Here is a 13,460-nt window from a genome sequence, read left to right as displayed (position 1 = left end):
TGTAAATTGGTTTCGTTATTTGCAGTCACAATATAGTGTACATGTGGATAAACGTAAATGAGTTTGTACAGGTCAAGAAGTGTTTTTTTTTATTTTGAGCACCGGAGAGTCCGTGGTACTGCTTTTGTAGGTTAACTCGACCCGTGATATAACGATATATACGAAATTTTTATTCGGTGTCTTCATATTACATCTTAGAGATATGTGGTGTATAAGGGGCAGTCAAATGAAAGCGAGACCGTTTATTACTTCAGGAGTAATCACCATAACTGGTAATACATTTATTCCACTGCGAGACACGAAAATCAGTGTCTTCATGGAATAATGTTTGCAGTTACGTACGGTGCCAAGACTGCACCAGACGTGCACCGCTTGGTCTAAAGCCAGTCAATGGCCACCAGCGTTTTTCTTCAGGGCACTAAAAATATAGAAGTGGAGAGATCGGGGCTGTATGGAGGATGTTAAAGGCCTGCCCAGCAAAACTTATGCAGCGTATTACAATCAAAGGTGGCGTACATGTTGTTTCTACTACGCTGCAGAAGCTTCGCTGTGAAGTCTTTAGGCATCATCCATGCAGTCCCGATTTCTATTCACGTGATTTCTATATTTTTGGAGCCCTGAAGAAAGACATCCGTGACCGTCGGTCTTGCTTCGGAGGAAGAGGCGCACGCCTGATACAATCATGATTCCGTAGAGTAACAGCAAACAATCATTTTTCCATGAAGGTATGGACTGTTTTGTCTCACAGTGGATAAATATACTGTTACCGCGGCTACTTTTAAAAAAATCTCTCATTTTCATTTGACTTCCCCTTGTACAAACTACTGACACAGTACGGCGCCTTACTTATTGGTTCATTTGTCCCAGAGGTTCGCTGCACCTATTGCAGAAACGCGGGTTGACTTCTCGACGGAAGTCCAAACTGATGTCATTGGGTGCTATTTAAACCCTCAGCTTCCAAAGGAAACAGTCGACAGACGAAACTAGCACTACTTGTTATGGACCACCTAACAGTCTTTGGAACAGGTGTAGAAGGATGGCTCTGGGAAGTTAAATTGCCAGTCTTCTAATGTCCAGCTACATCTTGCAGGTGTATCCTAACACGTGAAACCATCCAGGTTCATACGAAGATTAGGTTTTCAAGGAATTCGTCAACTTGGTGATATTTTGTAAATTTTTAATGCAAGTGGGTAATAACTCGCAGAAATCGAGCAAAAGGAATATTTATCAGCATCGTCAATTTCTTATCTTCGGGTGTCTTCACATTATACATAAAATTGATATGCGGATTTGCATATTAATTAGTTAAAAAATTTTCTGAATTAATATTTAGTCTCCGAAATATTTTCTGATTCACAGAGAGCGTGTATAAGGAATTGAAAGAACAATCAGAAATAGATTCTCATTTTTTGTCGAAAAGATAGGCAACGAGACCTGCCGTCATGGATATGAGCCAGAAATCAAGCAAAGATGTGGCTCATGGTAGTGAAGAGGTGTTAATGTGCCAGGCGGTAGTATAGAATTACTGCAGTAAGATACAACAACATAAGGACGTGACAAAACTCCTTTCTGCTGAAAGGAGTTATCATGACTGGACGTTCCCATGATCACACCGTAAATGAAAATTGCCTGATATGTTATCGGAAGCCAGCTTTATCACTACGACTGAAGAAAGTGAACCAGACGAGAACTACTGCGACGACGATGTTGGTTTGCTTTTTCATCATGAATTTATTCCCCAAGGTATACCCTGAATCCGGTATTGCTAACTTCAACTGCTAAAACGAATGTCTGCACTTGAATGACCGCCTATAGACTTCACCACGACAGGCTTCCAGTCACACACTGACGAGAGTCGGGCTGGTTTTGATCAAAACCAAAATGACAAAGTTTTCACAGCCATTCTAAGCACTAAATCTATCCACATCTGACTGATGTTCTCTGGAATGAATTGGGTCCCGAGAGGGAAGCGCGTTCTGAAAATAGAATGGAGTGAAACAGAAATTGATCGATATGCCATAAAGTTTGGACAAATTTGAGAACTACTTCCATCAGTGAGTGACACTGGAAAGACGTGCGTTACGTTCGATTTCCAATGTTTCGAATGTTATACATTTTTGAAAATTTACTAAATTTACTGTGAAATACGATAAATGTAACTGAATAATTCTCTTCTCTGTAGAGCCACACACTTCATCAGACCCTTCTCTGCTGATGCGAATCGTGGTAGTGAAGAGGTGTTTACGTGCCACAGGATGGTAAGGAATTAGTGAAGTAAGATGCGACAACATGAAGGCTGACAGAATAGGAGAAAGGAGTTATCTATCACGTTTGGACGTGGCCGTGATCACACGGTAAATGAAAATTGCCCTATCTTTTAGTGTATCAAAGCCGACTGTCCAGCGTAGCTACAGGGAATCGTATACCACTCGCGCCCATGTAATACGGCATACGAACAATGGTCTTAGAGAGATTATAACCAACAGGGACTAGAGACGAGTGTCACGCATTGTCAGTGATAGTCGGGTTTAAAACCGACGAATCGCCTGTCGTTGAACGTAGTTCCCCCTGAACCAGTTTCCGAGCTAGCGTTGCCAAGGGAACTACATGCAATGGGTGTTTGGAGTCGTATACCTCGCAAAAGGCCGCTGTACCTCTTCAGTGGGCCGGACAACATAGAAACTGAAAGGTAGTTGGCTGGAGACACTTAGTGTGGTCGAAAATTTGTCTCGTTTCAAGTAATGTAAGGCACTCAGTGCACCGATGGCTAAACGGGGATTTTGTCACACTGTGTGTGGAGGCTGCATTTCAGGCCAGAGGTGGTTTTGTGATGTTTTCGGCGTGTTGTTTGTTCAAGACTGTCTGTGACAAAGCATTTCCATTTCTTCTACATCTCGTTCGGCGCGCTTAACGAATTTTGTAGCTATGTCTACTATGACTTCTCTGATGTTTGCAACTGGCCGTATCTCATTCATTTGGTTGCCCTTTTATTTCTTGTGGTGTTGTCCCGTCCCTAGTGTTGAACGAAACAAAACTAATATGCGTCGATCTGAACTTCGCCACCTTCTCCCTTGTAGGTGGCTATCCTGGCACCGCTGGTGGAGGCCTTCGTCAACCTGAACGCGTTGTACCTGGGCCTGATGGTGCTGACGAGTGCGCGCTTCTCCAGCCTCAATTCGCGATTCGCTGCCATCTCTAAAGAGATGGACGGTAGTGGCCGTCTTGCCACCGCAGAGTTGGCGCGCTGTGTGGCGCAGCACGTACACCTGTTACGGTTAGTACTGTCTCGCTGTACGTATCATTACTGTCCCCTTATAACTCTCCAATAAAGTACACTGTGGGCAAATCAAATTCTATTAATATGTACCACAGAAAATAACGAAATTTTGCGCTTTTACAGTACAGTCTATTCCATCAGCCATGCACCTTACCGAGTAGAGTGGCTTGCATGTTTCAGTGATACATATAGCCGTACATATATACAAACCGTAACGGACAGGGTGTCAGTGGAGAGGCCAGACTAACCTATGGTTCCTGAAGAGCGGCAGCTGCCTTTTCAGTCGTTGCAGCGAACGAGTCTGACGGCTGACTGACCCCATCTTGTAATACTAGGCAATATGGATTTGATATAATACTAATGCGACTGAATGTAATCAAGTGGAAGCTGCAGACATTATTTTTCCCAAGGGCATGCAGCTCTGCTATATGGTTAAATAATGACGACATCCTCTTTGGTAAAATATTCCGGAGGTAAAATGGTCCCCCATACGAACCTGCAGGTGGCAACTGCTTCGCATGAAGTCATCATCAGGAAAATCAAAACTTGCATTTTACGATTCGGAGTGTGTAATGCCAGATCCCTTAATCAGGTAGGTAAGCTAGACAATTTAAAAAGGAAATGCATAGATTGATGTTAGATCTGGTGGGAACTATTGAACTGCGGTGGCAGGAGGATAGAGAGAGCATCAACATGTTCCGTTAGTACAGGTTGCATACATTCAGGAGCAGCCCCCAAACCCCCACCCTCAGATGATGTCAAGGGTTTCCCCCATCTGGCACATGGATCCCCTCCCCTGCCCTTCCCATCCCTTCCCTTTCCTCCTCCAACTCACCACACCCCACCCCACCCTACACAATCCCTCACTCCCCTTCATCCCCTCCCTGCACTCCCTGCACTCCCTCCTCTACCCCCTCTCCCTCCCTTCCCTTCCTCTCCCCTCCCCACCCTTCCTCTCCCATCCCCTCCACGCCTATCCCTGGAAATGGTGGGGAATTGAAGTTTGCCAGAAAATGAAAAAAATGGCGGCAAATTCAAAAAATGGTGGGAAATTCAAATTTATTAGCGGGAATCTCATATCTTGTGTGTTCACCTTAAGTTACAGAGACCAAATAACCTAGTTCACAACACCATCACCAAAGGGCGCTGTTGGCCCTCCCCCACTCCCCTCTCTCCTGTGGTAGATTGTTTATTTAACCCATTTGAGTTGCCATTGATCGAGCAATCGAGCACTAGACAGTAGCTCTGTCAAGTTTTATCAATAACTGTTGGATGTGAGTGGATGTTTTCGTTATTAATGTGGCACTGGGGAGTTTCTCCAGCCTCTCTAGCCGATAGTCTTGCATGGATAGGATGGGTGGTTGATGATAATAATAATAATAATAGTAATAATAATAATAATAATAATAATAGTACAGAAAACTATCAATAAAGTACAGAGGAGTAGCCTCCTGTCGATCTACAAGAAAATACCTGCTGGATCTGAAGAGTTTATTTTCGCCATTAATCAAGCACTAGAGAGTCGCTTCAGCTAATCTAGCCAATAGCTTTATATGAGAAGGATGGCTAATAATGATAGGAAAGTAAGTTAACACTGAAGTACAGGGGAGTACCCTCCTGCCGATCTACTAGTGAATAGGTGTTGATTTGAAGAACATAAGGATGGATCATAATAATATTAGAATAGTGACCCACTGTCTCACTGTACCTGTACCTTCTTCTTTATTGTAATCTCATTCCCTGGGCCCATATGGGCAGGGAACGTCTGTCAGCGCCACAATCCGCCGCTCGTCAGCCAAGAGACAACACAGTTATTAAGAAAGATGAAAAAAACCGCATAAAAAGGTGATAAGAAGGGAAACATAAGATCATAATAGGAGGTAAGACAATGGCAGTTAAAATAGGAGCTAACATGGAGACACATATTGTGTGACACAGTTAAAAAAGGTCCACATAAAGATAAAATACAATGAAGTCACAATCACGAAATAAAATTTGACACATTATTAAAAAGCCACACTAGAGCAATGGCACTTCAAAACCACTTCACGAGACAGAGCACACATGACAAAGATTAAAAACTGCTGGGAGGGACCTGCTGAATAGAGGGGAGAGGAGAGGGAAGGGGGGAGGGGGCCTGGAGAGGGTGGGATGAAGAAATGCGGTCAAGTGGCGTCCCAAGGGGCAGGAGACAAGCCGGGCAGGAGGGGGAATGCAAGCCAGAAGGGAGCGCAGAGACCTGAAAGGAATTCGCTGGAAAGGTAGTGTGCATAGGATAGAGGAAAAACCCGCTCAGGTGAAGAGAAAAGGAGGGAAGAGGGAGCCATGAGGAGGAGGAATGTTGAGGTTACAGTTCGTAGAAGGGATAGATATCAGGGCGAAGCTCATCACCTGGGAGGGGTAAAGTAGGTGGAGGGTGTGGAGATCGAGGCAGGGTAGGCAATAGGTGGGGGTAGGGGATAGGAAACACCAGGGGGTGAGGGAGATCAAGTCTGTGGATGATGTACAGGGTGCAGATGTGGGAAGGAGAAGATGTGGGAAGGGGATGAGGTCATTTAGGATCTGCGTTGGGGATAGGAGGCAGATATGGAAAGTGAGAAGGAGTGCATGGCATTCGAGGATTTCGAGGGCTTTGTAGAATCTGGGTGGGGTGGAAATCCAGGTGATACTGGCATAGCAAAGGATGGGGTGGATCAAGGATTTGTAGGTGCAAAGGATGGTGGAAGGATGCAGTTCCCATGTCCAGCTGAACAGGAGTTTCAGGAGGCAGAGTCTATTGTGGGCTTTGTGTTGGATCATAAGGAGATGGGGGGTCCAGATGAGGTGATGGTCGAGGGGGAGGCCAAGGTATTTCAGGGTAGAAGTGAGTTGGATAGGATGAGCATAAACGGTAAGGTGAAAGTTGTGGAGCTGGAAGGAGGGGGTGGTCTATCCTATGATGACTGCCTGGGTCTTGGAAGGGTTGATAGGAAGGAGCCACTGGTGCACCAAGCTGTGAATTGGTCGAGGTAGGTCTGAAGGGTACATTGGGACCATTGAAGGGAAAATAGTGCCATGGAGACGGTGTCATCAGCAAATTGGAGTAGGTAAACAGGTAGAAGAGGTCTGAGCATATCTACAGTATACAGGAAATAGAGGCGAGGGGGAAAAGACACAACCTTGGGGGACACCCACGGTGGGGTAACACATATGGGAGTTGGTATTGTGGATAGTGACATAGGAGGGATGACAGGAGAGTAAGGAAGCAATGAGATGGACAAAATTGATAGGAAGGTCGTAGGTCCGGGGTTTAAAGAGAAGCCCGCAATGGAGGTCGAGGGAAACAAAGATAGTGGAATGATGGGATTTAAGTTGGAGGGAATGAAGACTGATAAGGTTAAGGTGGAGAAGGAGGGCTGGAAGCCACAAGGTGGAAGAGGGGGGTATGGAAGCCACACTGGGTAAGGGGAAGGAGGCGGTGTTGGCCGAGGTGGTGATGAGTACCACAGGAGAGATAGACTTGAAGACCTTACTGAACACGGAGGTGAGGCAAATGGGATGATAGGAAGAGGTGTCATAGGGGGTTTGTTGAGTTTAAGGGACAGCAGGACGCGGGAAATCTTCTGCAGTTCAGGATAAAAGCTGGTAGAGAGGATGACGGTATACAAGGTAGCAAGAACAGCCAGGAATGAGTGGGGGAGTAGGCAGTAGGTGACACAGTCATGACCAGGAGCAGTGTTGTGTTTGGAGTGGAGTATGAATTTGACATCATATGCTGTAATGAGAGTGTTTAAATCTGAGGGGGGCAACTGATCCAAGTACTGGAAACTAGGGGTGAGTGGCAGAACAGAGGTATCAGTGTGTTCAAGGACTGTGGGAAAAAGGGAGTAGTAAAAATGGGGATTATCAGATATGGAGAAGACCTCGGAGAGGTGGGAAGCAAAATAGTTAGGCTTACTGAGGTTGTTAGGGAAGGGGCAGTCGTCGTGGCAAAGGGGGTAATGTGGGGCAGGATGACTACAAGTAAGGTGATGGAAGGCAGACTAGCACTTGGAGAAATTTACAGGGAGGGTGGTGTTGAGTGGTGTATGTGCCTGGCACCAGTCCTGGCGTTTCTCCACTGCTAAGAGGTTGCATACATGTCATTGTAATTGCTGGTGGCAGAGAAGTGTAACCCAGTCACGGGTACAGAGGAAGGGTGGTAGAGCCTATGGGGTTTGTGGAGAAGGACAGCCTGTGGAGGAAGAGTTGGGTGGTGAGGGTGGATAAGTTTGGTGGGAACGTGGGCTCCACAGCATCAGTGATGGTCTTCTGAAGGATGGATGAAGCATGGGTGATGTCAGCGGGTGGCTTTCGAACTGGGTGGCAATGGATTCCCAGTTGGCATCCCAGTTGGCTATGCAGTAGTCATGGACGAACTTTGGAGGCGCATCAGGGTGGAGTGCAGGAGGTGGGTGATGGGCTGAGGAGATGGTAAGGAGTGGGAAGTGGTCACTGCCAATAGGGCAATATGATGAAGGAGCTTGGGGGAAGTGAGGATGACATCGGGGGTGGCTTTTGGATTGGGTGTGCCATGGGAGGGAAACAAGATCACCTTGGATGGTAGCAAGGAATTGATGCCACCACGAAAGGGTGGCAGGATCACAGCTGTGGATGCTGAGGTCTCAGGAAGTCACATAGGTGGAAGAAGGTGTGGTCAACATGGGAGATGAATTTGTAGAGTGACCCCAACTCATGCTAGGGGAAAGTGATCGTCTGTGCAGTGAAGAAGGTAGGAAGAGGTGCAGACACATGGTGAGGTTGGAGGAAGGTTTCATTAAGGATGAAGGAGTCGACAGGGTATGCATGAAGAGGTATTTGTTGGCAGGGAGGGAGCGAATGTCTTGGTGTAAGAGGCGATACTGTTGGCACACCAGTTTGGGGAAGGGGTAAGGGAGTGGAGGGAGGAGGAGAGATGCTTAAATGAGGGTGCTGAGATGGGTAAAGGTGAAGTAGGCCTGGCTGTGGGGGCATGGGGTGTAGGCGTTCAAATGAAAGATGGAGTGGGTGACAAGGAAGAGCTCCTGGAAGGTGTGGGGGCGTTAGAATCAGGGGATGTTATTTAGGATGATGGTGAGGAAACGGATGATGTCTTTGGCCATAGGAGGCGGGCAGAGGAAATTGTTAGGGTGGGTGGGCTGATCGATGGGCCGAATGGCAAAGATAAGCTCGGCTTTGATGACTGTGGTGCAGCAGGCAGTGACATGGGAGGGCGAAGCAGGGCAAGTGGGGAGTGGGGAAATTTGTCTTGATGGGTGGTGGCAGTGGGAATGGGCAGGAGCATGAGTGGGAGCAGGAGCAGGGGCAGGAGCGGGAACAGTATACAGGTGGTGATACAGTGCAAGGGAGGAGATAGAAGGGGAGGGAACTGTGAGGAGGGAAGGCAGAGCATGTGGAGGAGGCCCATAGGTGGCACTCCAGGAGGTAATGCTGAGGGCAGGGGAAGGGGATGGGGTAGGGGAGATGTAAATGATTGTGATGATGGGGTTCTCCATGGTGAACTGTGCAGGGGGCCAACCAGTGACAGGTACAATGATGTCATTCCAAAGACATCACTGGAGTGCATGTTGAAGGTGTGGTGGTGGGACTTGAAGTCCCATACCACCCTCTGACAGTGGCAGTTCAGTTTGCAGGCAAGAGGTAACATGACTATTCACTACGTTAGGTACCAACGTTAGTGGTTTATGACAGTTGAAACCCATCAAGTGGTCAAGTCAACACTAACACTTCATTAGTGACCGTAACAGGGCTATCGTTAGGCATGGCCAGTATCTGAATCCTCAAGGATGGTGAGAGGAACAGGGTGTCAGTGCCAGTGTCGAAGAGTCGTAGTGCCAATGTTTTGTAAGCCAGTGACTGTGTCATGTAGGGCTTCCACTTTGGCGTAGAGATGCCTTGCCTTGTCTTGCGTGGACGTCTTCAGAGTGGCCATGTCCATTTCCTCGAGGAGTGTAACTGTCCTTGTGAGGAGAGGGGCATGTAGGCTCCACTGAAGCACCTTATTCTGCAGGTGCTGGAGGATCTGCAACTGGGAGGCAATAATCGTAGCCCACGCAGTGGAGCCATAGATGAGAGAAGGGTGGACAATCATCCAGTACAGTTGGAACTTGGCTTTGAGGTTCAGTTCCCTGCTGGTGAACATTGGGTACAACACCTTTATCAGCTTGTGCCATTTTTGGGAGACGTATTCTGACTTATTCTGCATGTCAATGGAAGAGCAGTTTTTATCATCTGGACACCTAGATAATTGGTGCCACGGGACCATGGGACTTGGATGCCTGCAATAGCGATATTTTGATGGAGGATGGGACGCCGTTTAGTTAAATAGACTGCCATAGTTTTGGTGGCATTGGGGGCAATCTTGTTTGAAAGACACCAGGTGACAGTCATGTCCACTTGTCTCTGGAGATGAGTAATGAGCTGGTCCATGTTGTGGCCCATTGCCATCTATGTATTGCGCCAGGTGGCAGTGTGGGAGCACTGGCATGTCATTAACATAAATGTGAAAGAGGATGGGAGACAACACAGAGCCTTGAGGGGTACCCATCGACAAGTGACGTAAGCTGGAGTGGTGACCATAACCAAGAAGATCCTATCGTGAAGGAAGTTATCCATGATCTTGACATTGATGTTGGGGATGGTCGTCTCAATCAGCATTTTGTAAACAAGATTGCCCTGCCAAATCTAGTCATATGCGTTTTACAGATCCAGGAAAACCACTGGTGTCAACATGGAGGAGTTAAAGCCCTTGCTGACATTCTCCTTGATCCTAAGGAATTGGAGTTCAGCCAACATGTGGGAAGTGAATACAAACTGTTCTGGACGGACTGTCCCAGCCGCCGCCAGAGGCTGGGATATGCTGTGGAGGATCCAATACTCTAGAACTTTTGCCATGGTATTCAGAAGAGTAATGGGCCTGTTGTTAGTAGAGACCATAAGATCCTTCAAGGGCTTGGGAATGGCAATAATTTTGGCCTGCTTCCACTGTGAGAGGAAAAGGCTAGTTGTGAGACAGCAGTTCAGGATGCTGGTAAATAAGATCAGTGGCTTGTGTGGGAGCCAGTGGAGGTGTTCATTTAAGATGCCATCCAAACCTGGAGATGACTGCCCACGCTTCTGCTGGAGGATCTGTCAGATTTCCACCGGGGATGTGTGGCGAGGGGCAATCAGAGGTGGTCTTTGTCTGAAAGTGGCAACAGCCGCCAGAATATTGCGTTCATCTTGGAGTTCATCAGGCGTGAGGCCCTCAGTGAGCAATTGGTTTTGGGCCTCAAACACATTGGCCCGAGTTTCTGTCAAATGGAGGGCATCATAAGTTAAGCCATCCTCTGTGCAGATGGAATGGTTGGTCTTGCACTGCGGAGCGCCGCAGGGCTCGGACAAAAGCCCATTCACAGTTATGTTGTAGGGAATTCACACTGAAGATGCTTCACATGATGCTTATCCCAAGGATCACAAAACTGCTTCCACCACATGCAGTAGCAGTTCTTCTGGATTTTAAGTTCACACAAAAGGGAAGGGAAGTCATCTAGTGGGGTTAGAGCCCTTGGGACAATGGAAGTAGAGGCCTTCATCGCCTTCTGGATTTTGTGGTTAGGTAATCAACTGCACTAATCAGATTGGCAGGTGTTTTCAGATCGAGATGTTGCTGAGTAGTGTTATTGAGGATCCTGAAAAATTTGTCCCAATCCATGATGGTTGTTGTGTATATAGTTCCGCGTAGTCAGCGCATACACAACTTTCCCACTAGACCGCGTCCCGCTAAGCACAACAGCACAGGCGCAGCGCTCGTTCGTCTCCGCACTACGAGATGGCGCTGCCTTAGAGATGGACCAAATTCTGCTTCCGCCGATGCGCGTATTAATATGTAACACAGCCAATGAGATTGCTGCTAATGTAGAACCTTTTCTCCACGCGGATCACACTCGTTCAGTGATACCTGAACGCGCAAGGTATTATAACGAGTGTACAGACCTCCGATCAGTCAGTCTGCATTTATCTGCACCTGTCTGTACCAGTATACATTAGTCTGTACCAGTCTATAGTCAAGTTTCAGTCTGCACCTAATAAGATTACCATGTTCCTGTACATAGATGAAGATAAATTAATACACACATTGTCAAGTATCAGAGATATGTGAGAATAAGATTAACGTACCAAGACCAAAGGAACTGCAGATTGTCAATTGTAAACAGCATCCAGAATCAAGTTATGTAATGTCTATGCTTTTTATTATTTTAGTAAATATGTGTGAAAATTAATCAAGTTCTGTTTAAAGTTGGTCACCGTCAATCTGTCACTCTAAGCGTGCAAGTGGCATTTCTATCTTCTGACCTAACGGCAGAAGATAAACACGCCATGATAAGACCATGAGACATATTGCTGACACTCACCTACTTCATTAGAGCGATAAGTCAAATAATCTGATGGTGTGTGTACTGAAGGTCTTACAGTATGCACATCACAATGGTCAAGGTATAACAGACATCTAAAGACAGAGCGATGTCAGTATGGTGCAGGAGCATGGGGTTGTGGTCAGAAGCCAGTTTGTGAAGTGTTTCCAACGAAAACTACACCACAATGTTCTTGAAAATGGCCACATCCAAAATGTCTGGCTTGCAGTCAGCGTGGACTGGTATATGGGTAGGAGTGTGTGGGCCATAGACCGACAGCGCTCGAGGATGTTCCAGATCAAGGAGGAGTCTGCCTTTGGGATTAGCAATGCGAGAATGCTAATCCTGATGCTTGGAATTAAGATCCGTCCCAACAATGAGTTTGTCAAATGATGTCAAGGTACAGAGGTCTGATTCAAGATGTCGTAGGTTTGGGTTCAAATACAATGCAGCGAAAGTTATAGCACCAAAGTAAGTAGAAACAGTGACTGCTGTAGCCTCTATATGTTCAAGGGGTTGGAGAACCTCTTGATTATGGACGAATGTCTTTTCAGAAACACTACCATGCCCACACCATGGCGATGGAGTCGGTCAGTGTGATAGCAAACCATGTTGCAAAGGCGAAAATCGTCGGTGGGTTTCTGAGACAAGAAAAATGTCCACACCGTGGTTTTAGAGGAAAGCGTTGAGTTTAGTCTTCATATCTTTAAGACCATTAGCATTAAAAAACAGACAACGAGATCTCGAGGGGGCTGATGGTTGTGCAGTGGGCAATTCATCATTATAACAAAATGTGGCTGAGCCTGTCAACAAGGGCGATGACCTTAGTGTGCCCATCCTCTGACTGACGGATCTTTTGAGCACTGATGTGGGGCTGTGTGAACAGAGAGATGACCTGGAGGATCTCATGCATGTCATTCCAGAAAGAAGCATCTGTCTCCACCACTGAGGGAAAACTTCAGGAGAGCTGCTTGACCTTGAAATGGGCAGGGGTAGGCGTGGTGGCAGGTGTAAAAGGTGCTGCAGCGGAGGGTTGTGGCACTTCAGCAGGAAGGCGTGAGGAGGCTGCAGATCTTAGACATGCATAGTAAGAGTGCTCGGATTAAAAAGGGAGTAAGACAGGGATGTGGTCTTTCGCTCCTAGTGTTCAATCTGTACATCGAAGAAGCAATGATGGAAATAAAAGAAAGGTTCAGGAGTGAGATTAAAATTCAAGATGATAGGAAATCAATGATACGATTTGCTAATGACATTGCTATCCTGGGTGAAAGTGAAGAATAATTATGTGGTCTGATGATCAGAATGAACTGTCTAATGAGTACAGAATATGGAATGAGAGTAAATCGAAGGAAGATGAAAGTAACGAGAAGTAGCAGAGACAAGAACAGCGAGAAACTTAACATCATGATTGATGGTCACGAAGTAGATGAAGTTAAGGAATTTTGTCACCTAGGAAGCATGATAATCCATGCCGTATGGGGCAAGGAGAACATCAGAAGCAGATTAGCACTGACAAAGAGGGCCCTCCTGGCCAAGAGAAGTCTACTAGTATCAAACATATGCCTTAATTTGAGGAAGCAATAAAATCGGAACAGAAGAGAATCTAAGCATTTCAGGTGTGGAGCTACAAACTCATGTTGAAAATTCGGTGGACTGATGAGGAATGAGGTAGTTCTGCACAGAACCGGAGAGGAAAGGAATATGTGGGAAACACAGACAAGGAGAAGGGACAGAGTGATAGGAAATCTATTCAGACATGAGGGAATTACTTC

Source organism: Schistocerca nitens, chromosome 2 (assembly GCF_023898315.1).
Source record: "Schistocerca nitens isolate TAMUIC-IGC-003100 chromosome 2, iqSchNite1.1, whole genome shotgun sequence".
Classification (NCBI taxonomy): Eukaryota; Metazoa; Arthropoda; class Insecta; order Orthoptera; family Acrididae; genus Schistocerca; species Schistocerca nitens.
The sequence above is the reverse complement of the archived record's forward strand: the minus strand, read 5'-3'. Positions refer to the sequence as shown.